This window comes from Varroa destructor, unplaced genomic scaffold (genome assembly GCF_002443255.2).
Source record: "Varroa destructor unplaced genomic scaffold, Vdes_3.0 BEIS01000002.1, whole genome shotgun sequence".
NCBI lineage: Eukaryota > Metazoa > Arthropoda > Arachnida > Mesostigmata > Varroidae > Varroa > Varroa destructor.
The window spans coordinates 10,721,773-10,742,613 of NW_019211455.1; the positions used below are offsets into that span (position 1 = coordinate 10,721,773).

At 41.5% G+C, this 20,841-nt stretch overlaps 1 protein-coding gene and 1 long non-coding RNA gene across 4 annotated transcripts in view; one reads left to right on the plus strand and one right to left on the minus strand.

The window, feature by feature from the left end:
- The window catches only part of LOC111244067 (uncharacterized), a 163,684-nt gene that overhangs the window by 49,445 nt on the left and 93,398 nt on the right, over window positions 1-20,841 (minus strand). The window lies entirely within an intron of this gene.
- LOC147757357 (uncharacterized) lies at window positions 1,779-8,254 on the plus strand. The gene is made up of 3 exons (XR_015320175.1): window positions 1,779-3,541; window positions 4,682-4,827; window positions 5,773-8,254. It is a non-coding gene; the product is annotated as an uncharacterized LOC147757357 (long non-coding RNA).

Below are 20,841 nucleotides of genomic sequence, written 5' to 3' on the forward strand. Positions count from 1 at the left end.
ACTCACCGCGCTATGCTGCCCTTTCGTGTTAGGTATAAAAAAAAACCCATCCAGGCTTCGAAGCCAGACCAGCTTTGGAACCAAATGGAATACATCTAAACAAATTCTTTAACCCCTCGTAACACGAGCGCGAGTGCCTGCTGAACGCCCGCGGGCTATGTATGGCATAATGATTTTTGTACAGCGATCACAGGATCTTGCCCTGTGCATTTTCCAGGCACGACAGCTAACAACGGATAATTAGGCTGAGTGACCCAGCCGAGTAAGAGATACAATAGCAATACTAATTAAAAAAAACCCAGACTGGAATAACGATTTAGCCATTTCGTATAGCGTCGGTTTAAATATAGCTAACACGGTAGTATTGACCGATAAGCAGAGGGAAGTACGGAAATCGAAAAAATGGTAATTCCGCTTCTATACATTTTTGCTTTATTTCGAAAACTATATTTTTTAATGTACAGCAAATTGTATATCGTTAAGACTCTACTTTTGTATATTTCTCTGAAAAAAAGTCTTATTATGCTTTCCCTATACGTTGTCATAACCAGTAAGGCACGTGTAAAGACATCTATACTATATTGTATATTGTTTGCGTATGTTCGATAATGAGCCGATTTTTCAATTTACGCAATGTATATAATAACTCGAACTGCAAAAGAAGGAAGAAAAACGAAAATTTAGTTGGGAACAATCTTTCCCTCTGCTATAACCACTCTTGCCGCCATAGGCCAAAATGTCTTTAGCAAATATTACAACACATACGCTTCCATAATCAAAATGGACTCTAATTTTGGACGAAGTAAGGAATCATCACGCTCTCATGTAACCGCCTACGAAAGTCAATGCGTGACGGAAACGTCACGAGCGTAGATCACTATAAGGCGTCAAAAATGTGGCCTGTAGCCACACTAGCACTCATTTACCGCAACGTCCAATTCTGCTGGTTGAATATGAGTCCGCATTTTTTAATTGATGCATCATGAACAGCCCACGTGACCGCAATAATTTATTGCTACCGCTACTGCTTTTGTGCTTTCAGTCGATTTGGCTATGTACGCTGCTAGTTTTCGTGCCACTTTCGTAGTCTTTTTCTATGGGCCTTTATGTGTACATGTACACCCAGTTGGGGTATGTACAAGGGGGAATTGTCTTAGTCAATTTTATGCCATTGATCAACATCGTTAGAGCGGTACGAAGCAGGACCGCTGTTGGCAATGCTTCGTGGTATAGGCACGTCGAGGGCGACGGTACAGTTATAGAGGATCCGTACAAAAACTGAATATGTGTTTGTTCGTCTCTGAGAGCTTTGTTGCCTGGCCATCTGGACCGCCCGTTTCGTCTTCTACGCACCAAATTTAATATGATTTCACTTTATCGGCTATCACTCATTTCCTTCGCTGTAAACCAATTTTCCCAATTCGAAGGACTCTATCACACCACTTTCGTTGTAAATTATGATCGGCTTCGGAAAATTCACTGCCTTTGCCAGATTAAACTGTTACAAAGATCACCACGGTTCGGGCGGCTGTGGCCGGCTATACTAATAAATCATCACACACATAGACAACCATGACCATGTTAGATGGGCGCTCTATTGTTTTTACTGACATGTTGACGTATAACTCTAACAGAGGCTGGCTCATACGCTGGCTGGCAACTAACCAGCACGATGACTGTGCCATGACCGACCGTACTGGCTAAAGAAGACGACGGATAACGATTATATAATTATTATGATGATTTTTATTACTATCATTATTGTGTTACTAGTCTACGGCAGTAATAATCGTTTTAGAAGAAGTAATAGCGACTAGAGATTAGAGCTAGCGCCGTTTCCCGTCGTTGTATATAACAAACGGCGAGGATCCAAATCGAGACATCGTAGTAGATTTTAGTGGATAGGTGTTCAGTGTAACGCGACATTATTGCTTCGTCAGAAACTGATCGTCCTCGTGGTTAGTAATTACGTATCAGAGATGTGGTGTTCGTATATATCATGATCGGTACGAGCGGCGTCCATTATTTCCCCTTATTAGTCCATTATTTATCCATTCAACGAGTGCATATAGATAAAGTAATAATGAGCTTGTTATTGCTGTATTGGTTTCACTGCCAAGGATATTTTGGTCACGACGAGAAATAACAACAATAGCAGCGAAGGGACCAGTAGAATGGGAAAGGCCGGCTAGGGGAGCCGGCAAATAAGCCACCGTATATTTTTACTGCAATTATGATCTATCGCCCATAATGTTTACGTACGTTGTCTGTCCAATGTGTGCGGTTCACATGTGTGAATCCGGACCGTTGCCCCTCTAAGAGTCTAGTATTACAGTATAGCCAAGAAATTTGAATGATTTTACGAAAATCATCTTCTGTTCACATACTTCAGCCATACAATCATAGGTTTGTACCATTACGATACTGGCGAAGCTTTTGATTCAAGCTGAACGAGTATAATACAGCCATCTATCCTTGACAACTTTAATCGTGCCCCTTTCTACCATTGCCAGTCGAATTTTACTTTTGTTTTTAAATAGAGGAGCCTGATCTCTTTTCGACTATTTCGATCGTCTCAGAAAGTCTGCGCAAGACACCACGTGGGATATCGAATAAAAACAGACCCAATGAAGAAGAAAGACAGCGGAAATTTTCGCTTCCCTGTTGGCTCAACCGGCGTATTGAGCGCGACGTTACTACCGCGATGGCCAGTTCAACCCTGGTAACATTAGCAGCATAGCCGTACCAAACGGACAAAAGTTCTTTTAACAGTGACTAGATCGCTCGCTGCTCGTCTGAGTTCTATAAATCTAGGTTGTTAAAACTGGAAACAGCAGAATCTATGACTTTATTTTTTGTATTGCGCCAAGTCGCTGCGCTTGATACCGCAAGTTCTTGTGCGGGGTGGCCGATAAAGGCGGATCGGGAAAAGTTCAGCTTTCCGTTTAACCGTTCAGAGGGACCGCCACTTGACAACCATTTGATTGGCAGACAGCCAAACAGACTCTAAACGACACCAGCGGCATGGGATAATAGTATAACTTCCTCGATTTGACCGACCATTGAGACCATGGGCAAAAGTCGCTGATACCACTCCTTAGCAATAGTTTACTTTTGATAGCTCCGTTATGGCGAACAGAACGACAGACAGGTCTAGCAAAATTCATCAGCCCCAGGTGGGCAGGCGGCTAATGTAGAAAGCGATAGCTACATCAAAAAGTACCAGAAAAAGAAAGTCAAATGTTTGCCCCTGCGTGCGCCCACTTCGTGTTTCGTACAAAACGACATCCTGAAAAACGAAAAATTAACGCATTCAACTAACGTAAGCCATCGTTCGAATTTTTTAACGTTATCCAGCCACGATTCTCTGCTTTTTGTGCGCTATCAATGTTACCACCACTTAAATGACAGGAAATTGCTGGAACGCCGGTTCCTGCTTCCAGATGGTCGACAGCGTATTCAATTGTGTTTCTATAGTGGAAGGCAGATACCTAAGTGAAATTCACAGAAGTTTATCGGTTTTCAATCTGCCGTCGCTTTGGTGAGTACTTTTTTTGTGGGTCTAGTGTAAGTTTCATGTAGTTCATCCGGATGTCATAACTTACCTTTGTTTTTCCTATATATATGTATATAACACTCACTTTTTTTTATTAGTCTATCAGCAACAGCTGTATAAGGCGTCCAAGCAAATCTCGACATATCCAGGATATTATAGTTCCAGGTGATGGGCCAGTACCGTGCAGGACAAACATAAGAACTTATATAATATTTACATTATATTCGATCAAGCAAATATTGTGATATGAGAACATAGAGAAATAAATCAAGAGGTACGTTTATGAGACTATTTATAGTGACCGAAGACTATTTCAAGTGACTGTTTCAGACTGTCCTCTGAAGCACGTAGCTCTCCCCAGAAATAATCAGAGCGTTAGTTCTGTAAGCAGTACAACTTATGATACTGTTAGATGCCTATGGCGTGGAATAAGATCGATCCCCCGGGACCCGCTTTCTCAGAAATGGCATCTACCGAACGGATAAAAATGTTGAACTCAGTAGAATCGTGGCCATTGAATGATAAAATCATATCAAATGTTAAAGGATTTTAGCTAATTCAAGCTCATCAAAACCGATTTTTTTGAACAGACGGCTGAAGTAAGAACAACGCAGCGTCTTGCAAGCTTAAACCTGAGCATAAAGGGTTCAAGTACAAGTCAAAATATATTTTTATGCAATGATTATAAACGTATGCTTCGTCAAAAAATTTACTAATGTAGGGTAAGTCGCGGGCGGTTGTAACTCAGCATTCTATAGCACTATATCGTTGATCGTTGACTAATCGAGGTGGGCAAGTAATTGCTCAAAAGAAGAAGATTTTTCCTATCTATAGATACTTTCGACCCATTTTTTTCGTGTAACTAGAGCACAATATTCCATCACTTGCAATTTCCTTGCGAATTGAACTTCCCGCATGGTCCAACATTGTTTCTGTCTCTATTTGATAAGCATATTTATATCTGTCACAGCTAGACAAGTTCGATTTCCGGACGCAGACCCCTCTAAGACTGAGAGCCGTTTCGATTGCCGATTCGTGTAATAAAAGACAACGATTTGGTACACTGCATGGTGGAATCCAGCTACTGGATAAGAGTAATCACTGCGTTCCGTTATCTTCTTGAAGGACGAAGGCGCCCGAGGCTGCCGTGGCCACCGCCATCATTGAAAGCGGTCGCGTCACAGAAGACAGCGTCGTAATGCGCTCCGCTTCCAGAGAAACGGTGGATTCAACGTGACTGCGTGGAACAGAACACGATGTCAAAAGAAACGGTACGGTTAACCAAAACAGCGGTCTTGTTGTTTTAATTTTTATGGCCAAAATGAACCTCTCCACGACGCACTCGTTCGGCATTCATCGGACAATGCTATAGGTAGCGCAAACAGTAAGATCGTTGAGTTTTCAAACAAGACGGGCCGCAATTGTTTCTCATCTTGGCCCTATTTTCACTTTTCAGTACCTAATTTCCTTTCGCTTATAATAATAATAATCATTGGAATTAATAACTTGTCGAACATACGTGAACGGGTCGACAGGTCTGACCGCTGGCTGATTAGGGTTAACTGCGTCTCAAGCTTTATCGCATAATTGATCCGTGCGAGGCAAAGTGGCTTTCCTGATATCTTCTGAGCCGGCATGCGGATAATACCAGAAAGTCCGGTATTTCTACAAATCCTGCTATATCTTCGCCAGCGTGTACTTACGGATGAAATAAAAGTCGTATTCAAAAATTCCCTCGTACCCCGCATATATCGCCGTCACTAGCCTCATCTGCAGGCATTTCTGTTGGTGTGCTAAGTGGCAGTAGGGATAAAAGCACACTCAATATAGTGAAATCAGCAAACTTACCTGGAAAGTAAAAAGAAAATAAGTTAGTTGTTTCTATGCAAGCAATTTACTTTATTCTTACAACAAGCAATTGCTGTTAGTTATGTATCGCGACATTTTTACGTATTAGGTCAACTTTTTTAAATCAAAAAGCAAGCACAATTAGCGATTATGATAACTGAACTAACAGCAACAGCAAGAGATAATGGCTATTAGGACCAGAAGAAAGAGCACTATTCCCCGAACCTCAGTGATGAACCTATTCGGGCTGATGTTATACATATATCATCCACGGTAGTTGAGCAAGAAAAAGCACGCTATCATGGCAGTGCGACAGATGTAGCAAGTCGATGAAATTCATAATTTTTCGAAACAATTAATTCTTTCAGTGGTAATCACAGTCGACCACGTAGTGGCATCGTTGCTGTTCATTATTTGCCCCACCTGAACCACAACGATAACCGTGCGCTAGCGATCCTTTTTATGCGGTTGTTGAGCCAACACTACCTAGACTGGGAGCGAGCAGAGGACTTACTAGCGATTCTATGGCGAAGATCGTCATTTCCATCAGCAGCATCGTGAGGTGCTGATATTGTCTTCACTCCGCAATATGACTTAGGAATAAAAGGCAAACGGTCACGAATTACGGTCGTAGCTTGTATTTACTTGTAATTTTCGCTGTTCGTGAGCAAGCAACAAATCCAGTTAATGCGGTAATGTTGGCAAGCATCGAGGTGTCGTCGCTGATATGGGAACCGCTACAGCATGACTCGTCCTTAGCTTTCCTATATGCCATACATTAATCATTCGCACCCGGTACCAGGATGTTCAGGTCACAGCCGCTATCATATCTGTAGTAATATAAGCCGCTGTAGCTCCCGCGATACGCTCCCTTCATATTCTCAAGCGTTTATAGAATGGGCAAACAGCTGCGTTGAGGTACAATGGTGCGGACGAATCGCTCGGTCTGTGTTTACCCATGAAGCCATCATTCACATTTCTTGGCAAGGATGCGCCAAGGTAAAGCTTGCCTTAGTAAACAAAACCGCGACGGGTAACAGCATATTCATAACTGTCCCGTCCAATTTTACCGCTCGTCCTGCTGTTGCTGGTCCTAGGCAGCTGTTAGAGACCGCATATAGATGGCGGCAAGAAAAGAAAATATGGAACAATTGTAACTACGAGTCACAAACCAATCAAACGAAAACAAACATGTCATCGCTATAATTGGTAAACGCTATAGAAAAATAAGGCTTTTCAAATTTTAGTTGTCGGTACAATGCGTATAGAGGTTATTAGAGATAAAACACGACTGAAAAAGAAATAGAAGGCGACCAGATATGTATTTCCAGTATTGGCAAGTGAGGATTAGTAATACTAGGAACTATATCGTGACGTTATATTGAGTTTGATTTCAAAAAGCAAAGGACCGTTGTGAAACATTAGTTAGAAAATATCCAGCTGGGTATCGAGATCCAGGGCGTAAGATAAAATCGCACATGCCAAGCGGCATAATTTTGATATTTCTGATGTTTCGATTATTTTACTCTAGTTTAATCTGACTCGTTGTCCATCAGTTGACTGAACACTTACTTTACATGCAATAAACTATAATAATATACTATAAAAATAAGTAAATAAATAATAAATCGATAGGCCGTTCAACATTCCCTAAACCAGAGTCGGATACTATTGGCTAAGACATTCAATGAGATCCCGTGATAGCCTAATGGATAACATATTTGCCCGCTAATCTTAGGAAGACGTTGTGACCAAGTTTGAACCTGAGCATAGACAAACCATTTGTTTCATAATGCCCGGGAGCCAGACAGACATTTGTCTGTTGAAATACCTAACGGCGATAGCAGACGTAAGATTCCAAATGTTCAGGTAGTAACACTTAAGGGTCCAATAAAGTGAAGATCGAATGTAGATTGACACAGTCCACTCGTTGTTGATCTGTGCCTTAGCTGGTTATCTTAAAGATCGGGGATCAGATCCGCTGGTTTTTGAGATTCACACATATATCACGCATGCGCAGTAACTCACGTAAACGTCCACTGCTAAGCAGGACCTGGCGCTCAAATTGTTCGTAAACGAAGTCAATGGAATATTATGATATTATATTACTATACTGTTATATCTTACGATCATGCAGCCTTTAGGACGCAGTCTGAATCGAATGGGAGCTCAAACAGTAAACAAGTAGAGCTAGATTGCGTTTATCTAGTTTTTTTTGGCCAAAAAATTGACGTTAGATGTACAATAAGATCCACAAGCGCGCAGGGCCATAACATAACTAGAAAACGTCAGCGTTGGATCAACGATGGCGACAGCAGTCTAATTGAACTTTCGACATGTTGAAAACGCAAATGAGAGCTGTGACGAGTGTGGTGACATCGGCTATTTCCAAAACATTGGGGACCAGCTAGTGAAATGCATAGATGATTTCAAGCTGAACATTAGTAGATCCTAGATTTTATCGGGTACGTTCGTACGAATTGGAGGTTTATGAACGAAAGGATAAAAAAGAGAAAATCATAGAGCTGATAATCACCGTAGTCCAGTGATGTGTTCATTCTCCCAATAATAATAATAGGAATAATAAAGAACAACAATGAAAATTTGGACGTCCATCAAGTTGCGACTGCTACACAAGTGAAGCATGAAAATTTCATATAAAGATGGCCGTTCTAGGGGCTGTTTCTGTACCACAAAAATCCCGTTAACTCGCGATCAAACTGCAAAAGCTCTGTCTCGATATCATTGATACTTGTCGAGTTAGAACATTAAAAGGCTTTAATGTGACTATAAGTAAGGACAATACGAAGTAATCAGTTCCTACTCGAAAACCTCACTGGCCGAATTCGAAACCTGTATTATTTTGAAAATCCTTGGTTCGGGATCAGTTGTCGTAAGTGCCAAGCAGCTTAACCCCTATACGAATTTTTTACATAGCGAACGACTCATGTACTCATTCTATGAGATTTTCAAACATGTATGTATATATGTAACCATTTTGGGCAAGGACGAATAGTCCAAGCAAAAAGGAAAAAAGAATCAACAGAATAGAGCTGATAAGTTGGTCCAGTTGTGATACAGTCATGCGTGAGCGGTTCGAAAGCATTTGTCCCTAGTGATCTTCCAACGAATTTATTATTCATGCATAGTGTACATCACAATTTGTTAGCATGCAATAAAAAATTAAGGAATATACTTGTTGGATATTTGTGGGTAAAAAAGTTGTTTTATTCTGTCTCATAAGTTCCTCTACACAGCAAGTTCTACTTGTACAGGAACTACGTTCAAGTCGTAGCAGTGCTATGGTATACAGTAACGATCTGAATGGCAACGGTACCGTGTCGTACGTTCCAAACTTCAAATCTGACCAGAGTGAGATGGTAATTTGCCTATCACATTGATAGAACAAGCGAAGGGTATTCGTATCCGTACATATAAGCCTGTGATGATATACGAAAATTTCGTCCTAACACGCGCCGTCGGATCGAATTAACACGTCATGAATAATCCCATTGCAGTGCTAATTCCGGCGAAATCGGCAAAAAGTTAGGGACGGTAGCTCCTGGGCGATCGATGCCCTCCTCATGCGATTCAAGCTATACGAGAGTGACTAAAAAAGAACACTGTTATGAAGTCGTAAACGCATCTGCAAAAACAGAGGGAGGTTGAAGCGTGCCTGTTTTAGGATTCGGTCTTTCACTTATTGTTTCGTGTGTAGCTGACATATGCGAAAATATAAGCTAAACATAACGGATGAGGTGTATATTCTAAATCGGGTTATGTTCTCTCCGTTTGTACTCCAATGGGAAAAGTTTGCCCTTTTTTAATCCTTTCTAACTAGTCCTTTAATAGTCTTGTACGATTTTTAGTGGTAAATAATTCGATTATGTATTGCTTCATGCGTAATTAAGGAAATGTAATTTTCCTAGATTAACAAACACCGTATTTACGTTATAGTGACTTCAAGGACTTCACCAACAAGAACGGATTAGATCTGTATAGGTATTCTTTATTCTATCTTCTTTTTTTTTTTTTTGAATCTGTATGCTGCCATTATGTTCAGAGTTACAGAAACCACCAGAGCGATTCGCCGCACACTCAGACAGGCTTAGACCACATTGGCCGGTGTTGCCTTCTGCAGGCTCTCAGTGAGTCCGCTTTCACAACAGCAATCATCAAATGCGATACCTCAACGTAGAGCACACGATATTACATAACAACCGATCGATCAAACAAGCAATACCAAACTACATGGTCACTCTGTTTATACTATTATCTACACATTGGGCAACAAAACTAGCCTACCTAACATGAGGCGCAGTCGAAGCTCACCGAGGCATCTCATTACAATGTGTATCGCGATTCCGCAATTTCTATTGCAGACGCTCCAGACAGTTCACAAACGCCTGCCGGGGATTATTCGGGTATGCCGGAGGCAAGGCAAATGGATAAAAAAAATCTATTGGGATATGTATTTCGTTGGATCAATACGGACGTATCGTGAGAACGAAAATGATATTGAATTCAAGCGATAAGGGGGAAACTTTCGACAGTATCGGCGACACCGATCAAGTGTGTTGATCCTGCTGATAAGGGTACCGTAGCAAAGTTGAAATAGAAACATAAAATCCTGCGAAAAGAACGGAATTAGAGTCTTCAGGCTAACATCCCATCTGGATGATTATAGGTATTAGGTAATTCCTTAGCAAGCTGGCCAAACGATAGGTTAGAAAAGTAAATAAAGATATCCACAATCATATCAATCGCATCCAGAAACGAAAAAGAAAATCAAACGATCTATTACTATATGTATTTCAGGTTTCCCAATCTTGCTTGACAAACAGAAGCAATGACTATGGAAAAATATTCCCATTTTGTAATAATAACAACATTATTATTAATTAATATAGTTATTGGTTGTTCTCGAAAGCGTTTTACTTAGGAAACGTTGTCTTCTACCACGGCTCATATGTACTGGACGCGTAGAGTCACCGTTTTTGCCTGGCTTGCCCCCCAGTGTTGGGCAGCCTTCACCTGGAGGAAAGGAACAACGCCGGGCAGTTCTTTGTTCCGATGTGTTTCAAACATAACAAAAGCCATGTCATTGCGCTTTGCGACCGCTGTTGCTATCCGCTGGCCATCGTTCTTTCGACCAGTATCGTCATGCGCTCACCACGTATCGAGAGTCGGCTGTAGTAGAAATGATACCCGTTATCAGCAATGGGATAACAGAAATGCCGCATAAATACAGAATTATCTTTTATTGCTTACAGCTCTCAGCGTGAACACCCGAAAACAGATGTGACAAATGGACGACAACAATAATAGCAGCAACAGAAGAAGAAGAAGCAATGGCCCAAGCGAATAGAGCAGCAAACGTAGGATTGTCCATAGCAGATGCTGTAACAACAACAACAACAGGCGAAATAAGAACAACTAGAAAAACATCAGCAAAAATGTAACGGAATACCGACCGCTCCGCCTGCATTTTCTCAGATAGTAGCTTTTTTATATTATACTCTGGACATCAATTGCCCCCCGCTGCCCTTCCGCGCGTCCCACCATCGTTATAGTTGTCGAGCGATTGTTCCATTTCTCAATCGATCACCTGATCTATATCTACAGGTTACACGAAAAAGATCTTGTCGCTGTAGGGGAAATAAACATGGCCATAGTCATCGAAACACATGCGTCTGATAGCCGATCGGTGAAAAGGTTTTTAAGCATTGAAAAACATGCACACACGTACGCAGACAAACGGAGAGACGGTCTTCATTCGCAGCGACATTATCCACTGGCGAACAGCTGCACAGTCGCCATTGTCTGCCTACACCTGATACAGGCTTAGTACGATTTGTCGTTGATGTCATAGTATATTATAGTACGCTTTGTCGTCGTGAGTGATGACGATTTGTCGTTGCTGTGACGTCGCGTTTGCAGCTTACGCTGAAACTGGTCCTGTCGCTGAAGAAGGCCATATAGCGTAGTTGAAAAAAGAAATCTTCGGAGACGACTTTCTGCGGCCGCGGCTGTCAGCAAATTATACGATTATAGCATTAATGCAACATTTTTTACTTCAGACGGCAAAACCCACGGCCGCCACAGCTTATACGGCTACTTAATGTACTTTGTGTCGCCGGCGTCGCGAGCGACCGGGGCTGGCGCAAGCAACTTGTCTTCATTAGAGTTTTTCCGGTCTTTGTAAAATGTTTCCCATACGAAGAGAAAGTTAACTTTTGTAGTAGGATTCTGTGAGAGATTCGCGTTTTGGCTTTGGCCCTTGTGGATAATTCTGAGAGCAATAAGGGCAGTAAAAGCAACGACGGCAACATAAACGACTAACATTTTGTTAGTCACTTCTAGAATTTTTTCCATTGTGCCGCGTGCGTATCTCATTGTATTCTAGGCAACGTGCGAGCTGCATTTTCCTGCTGGCCAAGGTGCAGTGTCTTGTGACTATCTATGAAAAGACGCGCGTGTTTGTCTGCTATTAATGAGAGGGTCGCTGTCATCTGTCTATGAATGTCTACTGGGGTACTTATACACATACCTCATAACTGAGTAAAAGTGTGAGTTTTAGTTGATATAGAATTATGCTGGAATTACAGAGATGTTCGATTTTCTTTGCGCTTCTAAGAGTCGTATATGTAGTGAAAATTGTGGGAGGTATCAGACACCTTACCTCGTGGCAGCATACAAGGCAATGTGCCGACTCTAATCGTCACTTCACAGCAGAGCTCAGTAAATGCAAAGAACTATCGAGATTCATTCTGTACGGTAAAGGATTTGTTGGATGGCTACCAAGCGCGTACAAGGCCAACGTGATAGCTATCCGTATATCGGGTCGACTTCATTGTAGAGCGCATAACACGAACTATCGAATAACAGTAAAAGTCGTGATCTTAGCCCAGCGACGAAGCTCCCAAGTACCCCTGTAACTGCTGTTACTGCTGCTGTCGATTCAGAAATTTCCGAAACGACTATTTCGCAAATAAAATCAGTGGGCGTTCATGTTTTTAGCTCAAGCAACTGTCCACGTCCTCAGTAGGACGTTACGGGTACTGACTCGCGTCACACGCCTTTGGGGACTACCTTTTCGGCCATCTACTTCAGCCGTCATCTCGAGTATGTTGCGCATGCCTGCCACACCTTTCATAAAATATTTCATTCATTCGTGCCGATCCAGCACGTGCCTATCTACGTGCGGTTTTCGAATTGCAATCGGTGCCCAAGTAGCATAGTTGCACTTATCTCCTGCAGCATAGGGCGTTCCGGCCGATTCAGTGGCTGGGTTTCGACGGAGGAAACTCTGACAGCGTGGTCCAAATGCGCGAAGAGCATTCGCACACACACAGGGCAAGTGGAAAAAATTTGTCGGGTGTGTATGATGGATACTACTATAGGGGCAGACTCACAGCGGAGACAACGGAACTGCCAATGACGGAACGTCCCGTCGGAAAGCGACACCAGAAGGGACGGCAGGTGGGCAGGCGGGCGGTAAGCGAGGCATAGAACGAAGGTAGGTGCAGTTTTTTACGAATTTCTGGCGCATTTCATCTTTACTTCATTCCTCAGCTTGACGAGAACAGACACAGCAAAAGCAGTAACGCATAGAGCTTCTCTCGTCCACTTATTTACGCCAAATGGAAGAAACATACGTAAGTGCTAGAACACACTTGTCGTCATCTCAGAAATACTCGTCGGTAGTAATGGCGGGCAAAACAATGAAAACTCAAATATCTGCCACATGTTGCAAGCAAAACTGCTACATAGGGATGTAACACGTTCTCTCAACAAACAGTTCCGAAATAGAAAATATATTTCGCTAACATATATTTCACGAAAGGGATAACAAGCATTTTACCGGTTTCGGATCTTTTATTGAGTGAAATTTGCAGAGGTTGGCGTTGAGAGCTTATGACAAAATATTGGAATACATTAAATGACCAACCGGTTGATCAAATGTATATGTCGAGTTTTAGGTCCAACGCTACTACCGTTAAGCGTTGCTTCAGCTGACGTGATACAGTACGACTAGGTTGGACATCGATAGGAATTAAATCACTGTGAAATTGGTCGGTGAATACAGAAAATCAGATCAATTCTATTGATTGACTAATCCGAGGTATTAGATGCAATTTACCTCTCATGATCTGCATAGGTTCCATACGAATCTAATGTTTCTACGCGCAGCTGAACAAATGCTAGACTGTGTAAATGTATTGATTTCACGGCCTTCTAACATCTTTGAATAGTTGAAATATTGCGATGCTACAGACCACCATAGTTCATCACCAGGAAATATCATCAATCCGTCCTAAAACTTTTATTGTAATGTTCATATTATATTTTTGTTTAATTTTTATCAAGTCACAGTATATGCAACGACATTGAAACGGATGCGTTTGGCTGTTAATTCTAGTTTCACCGTAACAGGTTGAAAGGGGTAACTGTTCATCCGTTCGTTCGATCTGTTCCTTAAGGGGGCGAAAATTCGGAAAATTCGCAAGGCTCTATGGAGGAAAAGGGGGTCATTTTTATCGCCGTTTCCGATAGAGACAGGATCACGTTTACGTGAAGACACTTATGTCGCTAGTTATCTGCGTGGCGACTAATATGTGATCATACGAAACTGAAAGAATAAGTTGATCATTTGGACAAAGCTGCACTTTGTCATTGATGTGGTCTTCTTTTTGTTCTCTAAAATAGTCAACGTTATTCGTTTCAAATTCGGCTACAAGATTTGTGGATGCTGCACGTCAAACAAGAGAAGCGAGTAAGGGTATTTTCGAAAATATTCTAGCATCGACGTCACGCAACAGACGACACCGAAGAGCTGTTACTATTATATTAGCAAGCTGCCTTTAATGGCAGCATGGAACGCAACGGCACTTCCAAAAGGAACAACAGTTTCCACTGCAGCGGCCAGTAAGGCCAATGTGCAAGATTCATATTGCAGTCCTATCGTATTACTATAATGGTATAATCGAATAGTGGTAACGCTGCGTAAATATTTTGTATAATATTTCAGACATATAGGTCTTGCATTATTATTACAGGTGGGTCTGGTAGCCACGGCGGCAACAAGGCACCAGAAGCATACCTAACTTTTCACAAAATGACCGATAATACAATCTGTCTGATGATCCGAACTACAGAGCGCATAGTTAAAAAAACACTATGATTATTTATTGGGATAATAATAATAATAGCAATAGAAAAAGACACGAAGTTGGTGAAGGTCGTATCCGAAAAGTGCTTTTAGAGATTGAATGAAATGTGAAAAGATCAAGAAGCAACGAGACGCCAGAAAAACCAGAGAACTTCACGAAGTTTCAACTGCCTCTCGAAGTGAAGCCTCGTTATCAACTAAAGTGTTCAGATTACGAGTCGACAGGCGTCACGAGTATGAGTCACGAAGAAGGCGAACCTGCAGGACCTGCAGCCAACGTCGCATTGTAGCTGGAAGCCATACAATCTACAAATGATCTTTATATCAATTTCGATGATTTTACATGATTTGTAGACACGGAGTCTACAAATGCAACTATGCTTTTTCACTTCAATATGTGCTTGTCTTGCTTTGTTGCGTTCTATCTGTCATCGGCTTCGTAACTTCATCTATCTCATTAGTAAATACGGTCGCGGACGAGCTCAATTTTTCTGCCTAGAATTTGCAGTGAACCAGTGTTGATTTCGATGCATGACCTTCGCCAGTTTGTGTATACTTCATTTTTCTTCCGACCGCCAAAAAAATTGATTTAATCCTGTAAAATAGTCAAAGCCTCTGCAGGAACACCAAATGCGGTCGCATCCTACCGTACTTAGTATCGACCTTTGGTTATCGTCTGGTTAGCGATTTGTTCGATGTCGTATTATACGTGTGCTCTCGGGAAAAAAGTTCATCAACATTAATAATGATTATTTGGATTCTGATCTCATCAAATCCTTTTATGGTACAGCGGCCGTCGCACCAGGTTCTTACCTTTTTGTCGCATCCATTACAGATAGGTCGGCCGGCCGGCTATACCGGTTATACAAATAGTTTAGTAGACTGTCGTGATTCAGCGTCGGCGCCAGTATGGCCATCGTCACCGTCAAAGGTAAACGAATTTGGCCTGTACAGAATTCTCCTATGCCGATTAACCCGGAGATGACCGCAGGAGGCGCTTGAATCGATTAGCCGTTCTCGCTAATACGAGCACACTTTCTGTGCGGCTGCAATTACTCAGGATCTTTGTCCTCGACCACCAGTAACGTTACTCGGTACCTTTTGGTGGTTAGGTGCCGATTCCGGAAACCTGTGTCGACCGTGTCCATTCATTATAGACGCAAATTGATGAACAGATAAATAAATGTCATACGTCGAAAGATAGTACAAAAGCGATACGGCAAGTGTGCATGTAAACTATGAAAATTAATTATTATTTCGTATTGGTAACTTTAAAAAGCGTATCTATATTTACTATTATTATCAACAATATCCTGTTTCTTTTCGACAAATTGCGTGCGGACCACGATTGCGTATGTGTGTGAGAAAAGTGACCGATCGCATTTTGCGCTCTGACTAAAAAAAGGCCAGCTGATCTTTTCTCTTAATTAATGGAACCGGGCATTACATCAATCGGTACGCGCATTATATAAGGTATAGATCTGTTTTGGAACTCGTGTTCATGTGACAGTTGCGAATGACATCATATGCGTGTACCGCTTATTTGATAAAGCGTAGTTGTTGCTAAAGAGGCGCGTAAATTTGAAAATATCCAGTTGAATCGTCGTAATAAGTGGAAAGACAAACAGATTCTTCACTCGCGGCTTATATCAACCGAAGTAGTTATTCTTCTGCTAGCAGCTTAGAGAAATATGTGACCTAGTTTTCATTACTAAAATGTTTTCTGTCACCGAATATATTCTGTTAAGGTTTTACTACGGCAGAGCATGATTATAAATGGCTACAGATTTGCAATACTTATTAGTATCAAACAGAAAAATGACGATCTTTCTTCACCTTTTTACTATGAGCCAATATCGTTAGGAGTTGTTGGAACGTATAAGACGTCAAAAAATACGCTGGTACGTACAATTGTTTGATCTAAAATGATAGCTTATAACCACTGGTAACGGAAAACGTACTCAGGTAAACAGCGCCCTCGTTTCTTCATAATACAATAAATCACTTTTCTAGTAAAATTTTAGTACGCAAGCGAGACATTTTTATAGCGACTCCTCCCAGTAGCCCTGGGTACACACCAATTCGTATAAGCATAATCATTTATTCCTTAGTGTCTGTAGTATATTGCGGGAGATATTGATTTCCGATAGACTTTAGGAGGGTTGAAAGGTGGGGTAAAAACGATGACCAGAGCGTTTTTACAGTGATACACTTTTCTCGTGTTTATGCTTTCCCGCTTGACAACTTCAATTACTACGCCTATCTCCAGCGTGTTCGCGCAGGGATGGTCTTTGCTTTTTTTTTTTTTAGATTGCCTACTAATGTCAGTTTGTTTGTGCCGCTGAACAATCGACGCTATCCGTGTGAGTATGACAACTTCCAAACGATCGACCTGTGACCATAGCTGTGTCATTGGGTTGCTAATGTTTGCGTTTCGTTGCGTATAGCTATGAAATATAGATTATGGACTATGTTGAGGCATATACGTTATCGGCATCTTGTTTGTATGTCATATAAATCACGCGATCGGATATTTCCAGGTAACCTTATATCTATCTTTTATAGGGGCTATACCACATGCAAGTACATACAACTTGTATATATATGCGTGCTATATAGTCTGTTCGTTAATTTGTCGCAGTTAAAGGACGATTAATATGCTTATGGAGCTGCTGTTGGTGCGTTAAAGGAAGCGCTCGACGAGAGAGTGCGCGATTACTACGGGCAAATCGTGTTCGCGATCAGTGTTCTCATGCGCAATCCTTAGTGAGGGGAGCAGACGTCGAGTGCGTACGTACTATACGAACCGGCAAAGACAACGGAAAATCCGATGGGATCCGATAGAGTCCGGTTTAATTTGCCTTTGTTCTCCTGTTTCGAAGATTTTAAGGGAGGATCCGGAACGACGCGGTTGGTAGAAGGGGTAGGATATCGAGCATCCGATATCTTCTGCCAAGAGGAGCAAGGCAAAATACAAGGACGCATACAATACTATAGATAGTAATTATGAATTACATTTTCGTTGTTGACATTGTACTCGTACATACATCTTATCGATAGTGTGCATTTACATACGTTATCGTAAATAGTTAGTGTGTTATATTTTATTTCGTTGATGCTTATCATTCTACTACAGTTCTGCCGCTACCACTGCCACTATAATTTCGGCTGTAAAGCGTGTCATATATTTTTATCGCCGTTCTACTGCGCGTAAACGTACCAACACCACTACCAAGGGAGTGTGAAACCCTTATTCGTTGATGCACATTGTACAGGTATGTAACACCGTGACGTATTCCCTGATCAGTACGAGGGCATACCATCCCTAGCGGGGGAGAAATAAGTTGCCACAAGCGGGAATTGCGAACGATCGTGAAAAGGGCGAAGATGGGGCGAAAAGCTGAAGGGTTCGATTAGGCCATCCTTTCGTTTACCTATACGCATATATATGATGCGACCGTCATAAGCTGGTATTAGCCGTATCATGTTTTATAGTATAAAACGGTCATTTTAGTGCTTTGCGGCACAATACGTCTGCAATACGCGATGTGGAAATAGGGTAACGGTAATTTCTTAAGGTGTGAGGAATTAAACGACGTACATACAGCAGGTATAGAGCGAACGTGGGTGAGCGTTACTGATTAACTAATCTTATAGCAGATCAAAGAATGAGTCAAGATGTAAGCTATCATTTTGAAGACACAATCAACTGGCGATGAGCTGTGGCCTGCATAACCAGCTTTGGTTGCGGTAACATAGGTGGAAAATCCTCTCTGATGCTGGCCAGTCATGGAAGGCAATGGCCAGAATTTTTTTTTCATAAAGGACAAAATGTTACAGAATTACGATTGCACTGTATTGGTATGTGTACACAATCTATTAATCGTACTTTCAATTACATCGTGGATCTAACGAACCGAGGTCCGCAGGATTTTTGATCAATGCACAATGGCTTTAAGGGCTTCTATTAGCCGATAAAAAGCAAGTTTTTTGCTGGGTGAGAAGAAAGAACCACTGTAGCTAGTACAATTGAAACTATTCCTGCCGTCATTTCCAATAATTATCTTTTAATTCAGTGCATAACAATTATTTTTTAGAAAGTGACCATAGAGCCCTACCCTCCCTCGTCTTTGATTAATCTAAAGTGTACCTTCGCCGTATTGTCAATGACGAAGTTGCACTGGCGAAGCAGAAGGCCTCAGTTGTAACTGGCTGACTGTGTCTGTGTACGGGTATTCATAGGCACGCGGTCCTTTTTGCGTAATTGCTTGTCGTAACAACTTACTGATGGAATCGTTACTTTTCAGTTAAGCTTTTTAGCACGAGAGGTTGATAGAATCACACAGATTCTCATGGTTTTACCACGGTACCGCTTGGGCCAGACTTTTTAGGTGATGAATTTCACTACTTAAGCGGGATTTCACTCTTTGGCATTATAATTCTAGTCGTTTCCTGCTTAATCGATAGAAAATAAACAGAATGAAGATCTAGTCCAGATCACTGAATCTACATTTCCACATACAAAGAGTGCCAGCAGATGCCAGCAGATTTCTTTGCGCTCGGTGGTCCTCGAGTAATCTGGAACAATATTATGCACAGCGGTACCAAGGATATTCATAGAAAAAACACCGAGAGCCAAAATGGCTTTTGATTAATTTTTAGCACGCGAAAAGACGATAATACCTTCTCAATTGCAAAAAATAATTGTTACATTTACTGAACTCGTTGATCTGTCAGAAGTCGAGACTCGGTGAGTCAATGATACTCAACGACAAGGAACGTAACTTCTAAAATATCGTGGTACAAAAAGGGACCACATAGAGTACCAGTTCAGTAGTTCCACCAGCTGGTATTGCCTTCAAACTATATTGATTAACTTCGGCCTACGATCAAACTCGGACACATGGACGAAATTAAAAAAAGGACCGACGTAGCTATCCATAGAGCAATTCGCATTCGTATGATCGTTCTCACTGCAGCGACGGCCGCCAATACTTGCATGTTTTCGTTACTCCAGCCATCTAAAAGCAACAGCATTAGAAGGGTTGGTACTAGTATTTGGCCAGCGTCTTAGCGATTATCAACTATACGTATACAGGACGCGAATGCTATTGTTTGTAAAATAACAAATCGAAATATTCGTTAAGCAATGCATCTAAATACACACGCAGGGCAAATATAGTTCGCGAGAATCTATGCCGAACATGTTTATATTGAGGTTTCAACTGTTGCTCCTTGGACGAAATGTTAAAAAGCAGACAAAATAACTGCCAACGCTGTATACCACACGAGAGACTCTACAACCAGCTAACTGAAATAGTAGAGTACCTATCGTCTGTGGGGAAGGAGACCCTTTCGCAAGACGCCATAACAAATTAATTAAGATTAATTAGCTGCTTCGGTAGGAAAGGCCTTTGAACAGCCTAGGTTGACAAAACAATCAATTTGAATAATTATTACGCAATGACACCGTCGGCACTCCTGTCGTTACTACAGTTCCTGTTAGTTTCCTCATATGTGCATTAATGCGATCTGTTTTTTTTTGAGTTTTAAATTCGTCTGCTTTGCCTATTATTTATTGATGTTCTCGCATAATGATAGTGTAGAGGGACTAAGGCAATGTTTTCGAACGTTTGGTCATTTTCGCACGCCAGTTTGCGTCTGGTAGAAGACACTCGAGCCTGAATCGATTCCAAGCAGCCTTTTCTGGAGAATTACTTCTATTCAATTGAATTAGTTTGAGTTACTTTAGCCCATCACGATTGATCCTTCCTTTGAAAAATCGTGCTACCTTTGAAGAACTGACATCTTAGATAGATATTCATGTTGACACTTTTTGTGTGAAACGTAAAATTAATTTTGGGTTGAAGCTATGTCAGGCCATTCTAAAGGGCACTTGATGAGTAGGAAGCAATTCTTGATCCACCAGACATCGAACGTTAGTCGCCGCTATTTACTTCATACAATGTGTGCCTGGCTGGCAGTCAGCCTTCGAAAAACTAATGAGTCTAGCTCTACTTGCTGTCGATAAGGGCACGGTTTCCGTACTTTGTCGTCATCGGTTGTCCTCCCTCCCTTCTCTGCATATAAAACCGCACTTATCTACACGGAAAAATGTCATCTCACCAGTGAAATATCATTTTAGGGAATTTTTCTGGTAAAAAAATCTTTGCGACAGCTTCGTCTGCAACCACTCACGTCATTGAGTCGTTTTCTATTCTATTCTACTGTTGTCTCTAACCGGAAACAGGAACACTTAGCTTTT